This window comes from Dipteris shenzhenensis, chromosome 24 (genome assembly GCF_047967505.1).
Source record: "Dipteris shenzhenensis isolate YYH24624 ecotype China chromosome 24, Dip_SZ_1.0, whole genome shotgun sequence".
In the NCBI taxonomy this organism is placed as follows: domain Eukaryota; kingdom Viridiplantae; phylum Streptophyta; class Polypodiopsida; order Gleicheniales; family Dipteridaceae; genus Dipteris; species Dipteris shenzhenensis.
In genome coordinates this window covers 5,135,645-5,144,543 of record NC_141619.1, presented here as the reverse complement: position 1 = coordinate 5,144,543, position 8,899 = coordinate 5,135,645, and the positions used below count along the sequence as shown (strand labels likewise).

Below are 8,899 nucleotides of genomic sequence, written 5' to 3'. Positions count from 1 at the left end.
GCAGGGCTTGTCAGCGATGTCAGGGTTTTTGAAGTAGTGGAAGCATGGGCGTCTTTGCTGGCATCTTCTAAGGGTTATCTTCGAGGGATCCTTGTGTGGAAATGCGAGGTGTCATCTTGGATTTCCTCACCCATGACCTCTGTTTTTTGTGCGAGTACTCTTTTTTGTGTTCTTACAAGGATAGACGGTTGAAGGTATGGCTACCTCTGTAGGTATTGAAGGATCTCTGCCTTTTTTGGTACCTGCAACGAATCTCAAAACGTCTACATAAGCGACGCTTATGGTGCAACGCAAATACATTGTGCTTTGTAGTCGTGCTTTTTGGTTATTGAGCATATTCTGTGTTCGTCCTCACCTTTTATATCGACTATGGAAGCCAGCAACAAAGTCGATCTTTGTGTACAGCCCATGGATACAAAAGGTGCAACCTTTGGCAGAGGTGTTTCACTTCATCTTCCTTAGCTTGCTTCACTTTCATTTTCGTGCGACTTCTTTACTTCAAATCTATTTTTTCTTATTTGTGGTGTATACGATTTCCGTTTGGCAGACTTGGAGGAGAAGTTCGGTAAGAGTGTAGAGGAGAATAGCTGCGACACAAAATCTGAGTCCTCAAGTCTATTCTAATTCTACAATATTGTCTTTTTTGTTCACGATTTCGTTGCCTGGCCGATTGGTTGTGACACAAGGTTCACTTCCATTGTGGGCAAGTGATCGGAATCGTGGTTCCCATATCTGTTGTGTTGTATTTTTTATAGCGGTGCTTTCATGATGAATATAGTGTCATGCGGCTATGTAATGGTGGAGAATTGTCTCCATTGGTAAATGTGGTCGTACAAGCTGAGGATCATTGCACCATCGCTTCTCTGAACTGACACTATGTGAATTAAGTGTAAATGCTGCAAATTTTTCTTATATGGACCCTGAAAATCTGGTCGTAGCAGTTGACGGGACTGTCTCTTTTCTCCATCATCGCTTGTGTGAAATAAGGTAAAGTGAAAGCCAGGTTTCTTTGATTATGCTTTTCATTCCTGTCCGTCACTTCGATCCAGAGCTCAAAGAAAATAGTGCCTCATTTGGTTTGCTGTGTTCCACTATTGTAACCGTTGTACCGTTGTTTCTTTGATTATTGGTTACTATTTACATTTCTTATAGGTGCTAACAATCAATATGTTTGAACTTGAGTGTCATTGCCATTGTGAAATAATTTTTTTATCAGTAATATTCTTATTTTTGATTGCTAGCGGAGGGTTGAAGCTGTGTATGAATGGGACGGCTTTTCAAATCTTGTTGTAGAGTCCATTGCTTCATGTATTGGATTTGCTAGTTTATGGCATGGAACACCTTCCCACAAGTCATGTTGCATCCATAGTCTCTTGATGCAGGGTTGAAGCTGTGTATGAATGGGGCAGCCTTTTCAAATCCCATGGTAGATTTTTTTACTTCATGTACGGGATTTGCTAGTTCATGGTAAGGAACACCTTCACATAGGTTCTGTTGCATCCATAGTCTCATGATGCATGGTTGTCGCTTCACCTGCACCTTCCTTGCTTCCACAATCTTGAATCTTGAAATGGTACCTCCGCTGGTACTTGGGTGCGTGCTTGGGTGCGTGCCTTGCTGGTACTTGGGTGCGTGCTTGGGTGCGTGCCTTACATATTGCAACGTCTGCTGTGATTTTCTATATTGGATGGTGGTATGCATTTTTATGTTGAAAAGATTGTTTAGTAGAAAGTAGTTGTTCATGTTTTGTTTTGGTGTATGTTGGATTCAATTGTCTATTGGTTTTGGTAAAATTGTTGTTATCTCAATCTGCTTTTCTGCCCACTGGACACACATCTTAATTACCTGCAGTTCTGTGTCAATCACTTTGCAAAATCCATGTTTCAGCGCCACTGAAGTCGTTGCAAACACACCAATTTAGAATTTAGTCCTGTCTGGTATGTTCTTAAATAATGACACGCAATTGCTTGTGTATGAATCCCAAATTGCATTTTTTTATTGGCTCCTCAAATATGTCCAGGCTACAGTCCGTTGTCCCGGTCTTTTGTAGAAGGACATCAGCAGATTATGAGGCACCAACATTGAAGGAGGCCTGGAAGGGCAAAGCGCATGTGGAGGGCGATGAGGGGAGCAAGCGAAGTCCTTTGTCCACTTAAGGTATATGTGGTTCCTTTTTTGTGTATTATTGATTCATCTTGCATTTGATTCAATTCTGCTGCACAGGATTGTCGCCCCCAAGGACCGGAAAAGAACTTGGCCAAACTTCGAAGGTTCACATCAAGAGTCTCGAAGGTATGTCCGTTGAGCATGTATCGATGTTCTTGCCATTGATACATTTTGCTACAGTCTCTGTAGCTGTACCATTCAAGCTTTAGAGGAACGCTGAGTACTTGCCCTCGTGCCTAAACGAGCTTTCTTCCGAGCATTAAGTTCATGTGTCCATTGGCATCGTGCCATCAGTACGTCTCACCGCATTGTCCATACCTTTATGTGTTCAGCTGTCAAAGTTACATTGCTCCCAAAATGAGCTTTGCGTTCCAAAATAAGTTCCTTTGTGCACTCACCTAGAATGTAGCTGTTGCTCCACTTGACTCTTTAGCTCGTGTGTTGGACTTGACTCTTTAGCTCGTGTGTTGGATATACTGCTTCATTTGTGTGTGTGCCCATGAAATAAAGTCAGTATTGTGGAACACTTTTGGCTACAGTATTTGTAGTTGTATCGTTTAGTCTGCATAGTTGTAACATGCAACCGTTCTGTCTGACATTAAGAGTAGGGTTACGGGGCAGCTTTGTGACTATTTAGCTCGTCTGTTGGATTTGCTTCTTGTTTTTTGTCTGTGCCCATGAGATAAAGTTAGCATTGCAGAATACTTATGCGTACAGTGTCTTTGTGATTTTCATGCTGGTGAAGAAATTTCTGTTGTTTGCTCTTAAAATCGCATTCATGCATTTCCTTGGGTAGTAGCTATAGTGTGGTTCGGGGTGCAGGGTAGCTTTGTGTCTCCTTAGTTTTTGTGTTGAATTTGCTGATTTGTTTTTCTATGAGCTCATGAGAGCATTTCAGTATTGTAGAATAGTTATGCGTACAGCGTCTTTATGCTTTTCATTCTGTTGAATCTTTTTTTGTTGTTCGCTCCTGCAATGTTAGTCATGCACTTCCTTCGGCTGTAGCCAAATTGTTGTTTGAGGTGCATGGAGCCTTTTCGATTCCTTATATTGTGTGTTTACTTTGCTGCTTTGTTTTTGTGTGCGCTCATGAGATAAATTCAGTAATGCTTTTTTTGTGAAGTAGCGGATATGGCTTCATCGAAGGCGCCAGTGATCATGACAGCGTACTCTAACGCTTTGAAGGCAGGCAGCATCTCAAAGACTGGTGGGATGAAGAAGGCTACGAAAAGCTTTCCTAGCTGCAGCGAGACAAGCATACACAGAAGGTATGCATATCTAATCTTTGGCGCACTAAGTGTGTTGTATAGCAGCGATACCTTGGACCAGGGGAAAAGTGGTAAGTGGTAACTTTGGGTCACTATTGTCTTCCTCATTGCAGGTATCTTTTATAGAAATCATAGGCTCAGTGCTTATTGTTGCAAGTATAGTGTGTGCACTAAGAAGTTAGTGGTAGCATGTGTGAAAGAGAGCCATTCCGGTTATCTTTTGAAGATAGGAGCGCTTTCACTTTCTGCTCCACTATGTACCCAATAACTAATGTAGTACACGTGTTTTAGAGGAGTTCCACATGAGGACCTGCCGTCATTCTCAATAAATTGGATTTTCTCTGATATTGGACATTTATGTGGTTTTTAAATTTTGTTTGGAATGGTGATGAAGTGCCTTTTGACACCATGTTTATAGGTCCTCGCATGGCCTATCCCTTTGTCTGCCATTCCGATGCATGGGCAAAGTGTTTACATTCTGCAGACATTGTTTAATATTCTACTTGTTCTTATCCACATGCTGAAGGCAGTACAATTTATGCTCCTGTAACTCTTCACTAACTAATTGGAGGAAGTAAATTTTCTGTTTACTAGCAGTCCAAATAGCTCGTGCATACGCAATAGTGGTGTCTTCAATTCTCGCTATTATTTTGTAGTAGACTGTGGTGGCTGTAGAAGAGAGTAATTGTCCTTGCTGTCTGGTTCTAGTAGATTCTACAGAAATTATTTACATTCTTTTTCTATTTATCCAGCTCTTGTAAGTCTGATGTAATTAGATCTGGTTACTAGCACTCCAAACAGATTGGGCATTTCTGTTTGTTGCTCCTCTAATTAACACATATACGTACTTGCAGCAAGTAAAATCTCTGCTGGGAAAAACGAAACCTCTAATGAAATGAATTCCTTCAACGAGCCTTTAGCTGAGCACCGGAGTGCAGTACAAGAGCTTTGGTTGCTGCTCCACTGAACTTTGTCTGAGGCGAGAATTCGCTCCCAGTCTTGCGAATACGGAGCTCTCTGAGTTCATACATTTTTTCTTCGCATTCAAGGGGAGGTTGTTGGTCAAATATGGGACCTATAAGGCTAGGGAGGCATCATATCCTACATGTTTGAGGGCAGATTTCACTAATGCTCACAATTGTGACACCGTCACCTTGGTCGTGCCACATGTATATGTCCCTCAATATAGAGATAACCTAGTCGTTGACTCTTTCTACTGGATCGAGGGTGCCACCATTGTGAAAGCTATTTGGGAGGGTGGATCATGTAGTGTCTCTCCACGTATGTTATCAAGGGTGAACCGTTGGATGGTACTTTTATAATGTTTCCAAAGACAACAATCGCCTGCTATCTTCCTTGGGCTTCAGCACTTGTCCGCACAACCAGAGGGACAATATCCACTGTTGTCGGCACTAGAGCTTTTGCGATTATCAAGGCAGATGCAGATAGCTTGACAATAGCAGACGGCCCCTTGCACGAAGATCGAGCTACTGTAAGTTGTTCCTTGATTGTTGTAGCTAACATTTTGTATACAGGAAGCTGTCATAATTGTTTTGCTTGATTTTTTTCTCTCCCGCAGTCCATCACTTGAGGCTAGATATGCTTGATCCCGACAGAGGAGATAGATCAAACATTTGCTAGTGGAGACTAATCGCACTTTTGGATACCGCATACATGATCTACCCAAGGTCTTGAGCTTGTGGTTGCGGCGCGACCTTCCGGACATTTCACGACACAGAGACAAGTGTTTTTAGGAGAGGAGCATCTTAGATAACTTTTTTACTTTTAGGGAGGCGAAAGATTGGACCAGGTAGGAGTCACAACCTCTCTTGATTCTTCTCTTATTTTTTAGAAGGCCTATGACCGGATGGAGTGGTCTTTTCTAGAGGGCACGATGTGGAGGCTAGGCTTCACAGGAAAGATGGATTAGAGAGGTGTCAGCTCTTTACATGGGGAGCTCCAATCAGGTGATCATTGGCGAACACATGGGGGAGACCTTTTCTCTTTCACACTTAGCTCGCGAGGGTTGTCCCCTTGCCCCCTTTCTCTTCCTCTTTGTAGTGGAGGCTAGACTTGTAGTTCATTAACGACACAGCCTTGTTTGTTGAGGGCACCACAATGAGCCTAGAGGTGGTTAGGGGAGCTCTAACCATTTATTGTGAGGCTTCGGGGGCTCGAATCAACTGGACCAAATCGATTAGTTTCTTCACGGGTGCAGAGGAGGTCCAAAAGGTTTGAGATTGGGGTTTGGCATTTGGCTTTTGGTGGATTTCGCATGGGCAGACCGCGAGATACCTTGGCTGCCAGGTTGGGATTAGTATTTTAGTAGAGCAGTAGATTGGCTCGGTGCTAGAGAGTGTGCAGCAAAAGTTCTTACATTGGAGCTCCATCAAACTCTCTCTCATCTTGCAGGAAGAACATTGGTGGTCAACCAAGTCCTCCTTGCTATGGCTTGGTATTTCCACCATGGATGCATGGGGAAATTGAGATGCCTGGTGCAAAATTTCCTCTGCGGGGGATCAGATGGCATGCGGGACACAAGAGCCCGAGTTGCCTATCAGATGATGATTCAGCCTCAGTCACAAGGAGGACTGGGCATCATTGACTCGGAGGTGCAACAGAGGCCTCTTGGGCAGGTTGGTTGTGGTCTCACCCCAAGCGCAGAAGCCGGAAAGTTCCTCTTTTAGTCGAGCTTCATAAATGTTTTCTATGATTACATCAATCGACAAAATGGGCACATCACTGCTATACAAGCCAAAACTTTTCCTAACTTAACAAATAACAATCAATACAACACATTTTTAACAAATTCAAGACAATCAAAGTTCATAGTAGTAGTGTATTGTGACTAAGCATAAATTTCAACACATTCTTACAATATATATAGTGAATATCAAATCAAAAGCCAACACATTAGTACCCAACATCTCTAATAGGAGATTTAAACATCAACATACTATACATAATATCAAACCAAAATCCAACACGCTACCCAACATTCCTAATAGGAGATTTAAGCATCAACATGCTACAAGATTCACAAAGAAAGCACGATTAGGAAAGATGATATGCAAGAAAACCGATTATATCTAGCGACAAAACACGAACAACAATTTACAAAACCCAAATTGATCACATTTGGACAAATGCGCCTAGTTTTAACAAGCAAAGCCTACTGGATTGATCATGTTCTTGTATATATAGCCTACTCTACTAATTCCCACTATGACTACCATCATTCAAAGCAAAATGAAATAGACAAAATCTCATACCACACATACTACTTGTCTCTTTATTGTCGTCGAAATAAGACTAATCCTACATACCAAAACACAACAAAATAATCCTCCAAAATTAAAAAGAACATGGAAAAACCTAACAGCATTCTCGATATGCCAAGAGATAGCGCCCACACAGTCTTAACTCTTAGTAATATCCCCATTGTGGGTACAAATAGAAAATCCAATTGACTAGTTATTCTCCCTAAAGATTAATGAGATTAAACTAAGTTAGAATAGCCCCCAAAATGCAATCACATTAACCTAAGTTAGAAGGGCCCATTTGCACAATTGAGTTTGTCTCCCCTTCAGTATAAAAATTAAAAACGCTTTCCATTAGTCTACATGCCCATGATGAAATATTAAGGTTAGGCTCCCCCTTCACTATGTCCCCCCTTTGATTAATGTATGTTGGTAAAAAAAAAAGATTTAAGCCCTCCCCTTAGTTGCTCTTCCTCCTTGCTCTTTGTCTCTCCCTCCCTAATTATCTCTCCCTCTTCCTATCACTCCGCTTATCTTTCCCTTCCCCCTTCTCATTCTCCCTCTCTTCCTTGCCCTACTCTCCTCCCATCACTCTCTTGCCCTTGCCTCCCATCTCCCTCCATTCTCCCTACAAGCATAGTAACTCGAAGCTCCCGTAAGTAGGGTTAACTAGGTCCAATTGTTATTTTACCTAGACTTGGTTCTTGGCATATTTCTCTGTCCTTTGCTCCTAATTGTTCATTGTGTTCTCTTGCTTTCTGAAGGTTAAAGGGCTTGCAATCTTTCCTTATAGGGAAATATGAAAGCTCTAGGTTCTGTTTAAAAATGAGAGAGAAACTTGTAGACTGTGCTTGTTTCGTTAATTTAGGGCAAACTGAGAAATTGTGTCGAGCTTCTTAGCCTTTCTCTACCCTTGCTTCTTGGTGTTCAGGCCAATGTAACCACCACCTTATCATACTTTGATTGAGAATCTTACAATCATTCCCAGTCTCCTTGTTTTCTACACCCTAGCTTAAATTTCTCAATGCCATTTGTGTTGACAACGTTCAAATTGGAAATATTGAGGTATAACATTTAGCTTCAAGGTCTGGTTAGCCTAAACAACGCGAAGATCATTGTGAAGGGGATGATTGGGGCAGGTAGGTGCGTTGACGATAAGGATAGAAATACTTATTGGGACTGTAAATGGTAAGGAAATGATGAAAGCTTCCTTCTAGGGACACTTTCCGTCTTGTAACACACAATTAAAGACCAATCTACATAATTAGATGGTAAGCTTGACTAGAAAAAAAGAATTCAGGACCATGGGTGCCTACTTTCCATAGACCCTTAGCAAGGCCAAAAATATAGTTGGCCACATCATGAACTCGGCTTACAAATAGATTTAAGTTTGTGTCATGTGAGAGCGGTACGTCGCATTGGGGTGTAAATATGTCCCCCTAGAGAACTTTAGGAAAAAATCGAATTAATTTGTAGCTCCACTCGCCCATGGACTCTAAGCTTATGATAATTAACTCGATGTCATCTTTATTAGCTCTTGTATTGTTACCGCTATAGATTTGATGGCCAAGTCTGGTCTTTCGGTCTTTTGGTCAATTGACCGAAACTCAATCCGCTAGCTAGAAGCTTCATGCTGACCAATCAATTAGGGAGGCAAATGCACGCATGATCATCGAGAGATGTTACGCTTGATGAGATTAATCCATTTGCAACTTCTTATATCAGAATGACGAGTGTAGTAAAATACTATTCATTTGGCAATAATAGGCAATCATGATAGCAGCCGATGAAAACATCAAGGTGGATTGAGCTGACCTAGAGGAGATTATACATATTGAAAATATATTGGGTAGACTAGGAGATGAGGACACGCCAAGATGTGTATGTGTATGTGTATGTGTGTGTTTGTGTGCGATTTCCTATTGTATGTGTGTTTTTATGTGAGTGCGTGTGTGTGTGTGTGTGTGTATGAGAGAGAGAGAGAGAGAGAGAGAGAGAGAGAGAGAGAGGCTGTGACCTTCCTTTTGTGTCAAAGCCATGGTCAACAACTAGTATGAGAACCACTAAGAACTTTTGGGGAAAATTAAACTAATTTGTAGCCTCCAATCCATGAAAACTAGTATGAATCCCGTGCAAGCCATGGGCTATATTGACAAACACGTTACCTGTGGGTCGTGGATGTGGCATTTGAACAATCACATCCTC

General features: G+C 41.7%; 1 long non-coding RNA gene across 1 annotated transcript; it reads left to right on the top strand.

Annotated features, from left to right (window-relative positions):
• The first annotated feature begins 113 nt into the window (after nt 1–113).
• Nucleotides 114–3,810, top strand: LOC147886115 (uncharacterized). The gene is made up of 5 exons (XR_015543344.1): nt 114–439; nt 548–613; nt 2,021–2,292; nt 3,293–3,434; nt 3,548–3,810. It is a non-coding gene; the product is annotated as an uncharacterized LOC147886115 (long non-coding RNA).
• The last annotated feature ends 5,089 nt before the right edge of the window (nt 3,811–8,899 follow it).